The 2,500-nt window shown below is 33.5% G+C and overlaps 1 long non-coding RNA gene across 1 annotated transcript in view; it reads right to left on the bottom strand.

Annotated features, from left to right (window-relative positions):
- Positions 1-2,500, bottom strand: part of LOC137627112 (uncharacterized) — a 20,607-nt gene that overhangs the window by 878 nt on the left and 17,229 nt on the right. The window contains exon 3 of the long non-coding RNA XR_011041099.1: positions 1-2,500. This exon is cut by the window's left edge and continues 878 nt beyond it; it is cut by the window's right edge and continues 191 nt beyond it. This is a non-coding gene — a long non-coding RNA (uncharacterized lncRNA).

Genomic DNA, 2,500 nt, shown 5'->3' on the forward strand with positions numbered 1-2,500 from the left:
ATTTTAAATTAGATCTTTCATATATAAATGCTTAAAAGAAAGAAGGAACCAAGTTCCCTCGTGTACCCTAAAGTGTGAGATATCTAAGACAGTGGAACGTCATGGTACAGAGGCCATGATACCATCCAGGAATAAAGAACAATGGTGTCCTTCTCCTAGAAGAGGTGCTTACCGTAGCTAAAGAGTCGTTTTTACCCTTACCAAGAGGAAATTAACCACTGAACAATTACACTCCAAAAGTTAACCCTTGAGCGAAGAAGAATTGTTTGTTAACCTCAGTGTTGTTTGATGTATGAGGGCAGGGGAAGATATAGAAAGAATAGGTCAGACTATTTAGTATATGTGTAGGCAAAGACAAAATGAATCGTATTCAGAGAGAATGATCTAATGTAGTTTAGTCAAAGGACCCAATAACTCTCTAGAGGTAGTAACTTAATGAGTGACTGGTGCCCTGGCCAACATAATACCTATAATATCTTTTTCAAGATATTATATTGTATTAATGACGCATAAACTTCAGGGCATCCACGCACGAGTAGTGGTAAGACAAGACTGTCTTCTAACTCGTCACCCGTCCTATATATTGGGATCTTCTTTGTCTACAGAATTCGGGATTGTACAGGATTAACATTAGGCAACAGACCGCCACGCCAGGGTTCCACTCTCGAATCTTCCTGTAGGACTCACGCCCGTCAGACGACTGGTGTCGAAGCAGTTATGAGAAATATCTAGAAATTCTTTGTTCTATAATACGATGATGATTTCGAATTGCAGTATTATTATTTTACCCAGATATTCAATAGAAAAAGACAAACCTTTTTCATAAGTCTTGTAACACAGTATACATAAATTTCCTGTACATATATCAAATCCTACGGCCTATCAAAATGTTTGAGTTCATTACAAACGGATTTTCACAAATACAAAATTATTCTAGTAGACACGATTACAAATATAATAATCTCATTACAATCAACAAAAAATACAATTTTGTAATACTAAATCAAAGTGAAAATTGTTAATAAACAAAGTCTATGAACAATCATAAATTAACATCAATAAAATCATTGTAAAGAAAACTAAAAGGTTTCTTCTTAACAGGTATCAAAATTCACAAATACTAATCTACCTATGCCTCCCATCAGCCAGGGTTAATCATCATCTTCCAAGACATGACTAAATAATACGTCAAATGGAAAGATGGACTTCAGTGAGACATTAGGATAAGTTTCATTGGACTTTTCAACAACTTCACACACAGATGAAGAAAAGAGTTACATATGGACAATGTCCTATCATGCAGATTTATACAAGATGATCTACCATTTTACCAGGTCTGACTGAAATCTTATCAACAGCGTATGAATAGTTGCTAAGTGGGATACACCCAATGGTGAGCAGACAGACAAACAGCTTTCCAAAGTCAGGATGGACTGAAATGTCCGGTCATGTACAACAGACAGATACACTGACAAGCTGACAAATGGAGGTTATCCTCTCTTGCACATCTGTAAAATGATCTATGCCCTTCAAAAAAGGTTTGGTTGAAAATGATTGAACAATGCAAGAATTAACATAACAAATGAAAAACTCCAGTTATACAGATTCTATGTGTTACAATCTACCTTAACACCAGATTAGATCCAAATTACTTCTATGTGGAAGACTTATAACGACAAGGTAAGCATAATAGGACAGGCAGATACACTAACTAATACATGGACAAATGGCAGGAAAAAATATAATCTCTCTCGACAGTCAGTGGGGAACTAATTAACATTGAACTTGTGTGTATATAAGGAACTAGTTTTATCAATATGTTGAAACAAATTAGAAAGAATACCGTAAATATATTTAAAGCTATAGAAAGCAAAACTACTACAAACATTTAAGACTTTTTAGCAACCTAAGCTGGAAATTATATTAACAGAAACGAGAAAAAATGGAATACAGTGTAAAGAAGTTAAAGCTTAATAAAGGCTATGAAACATTTCAGAGTACTGTAGAATAAGACTAGTTTTTTAATTAGAAAGAATAAGATCTGTTTTCCGAAATTTTTTTTTTTTTTAATTCAAAGGTCAATAGAAAATACGAAAAAGTAAAATATATATTTGTAAAAGACGTGAATAAACCAATGAAATACCTGCTATACTTATTTTTCTAATCATTCATTGTATTACCATGCCTTCGTCACTTTGTTCATGTATGACCCATATGTCATTGAATTGACATATCCTACCCGTGTTTCAATAGCCTGTGTCGTTTATTATTCATGAATGTATGATTTATTGGTTATGAATTTTATTTTAGTTTTCTTTCCAGTGTCATTTAAAAGGCATGTCCACATTCAGTCACTAACCATGTGTGGTCATACCCATGTTACTTAACTCATACATATTTGATCACAGTTTTATACCTGCAGCATTTGGCTATTGTTCAATCTATTTCATTCTAAAACATGTATCATTCAACTGTCTTACTACTATCACTAAATGTTATA

Source organism: Palaemon carinicauda, chromosome 34, assembly GCF_036898095.1.
Source record: "Palaemon carinicauda isolate YSFRI2023 chromosome 34, ASM3689809v2, whole genome shotgun sequence".
NCBI classification, from domain to species: Eukaryota; Metazoa; Arthropoda; class Malacostraca; order Decapoda; family Palaemonidae; genus Palaemon; species Palaemon carinicauda.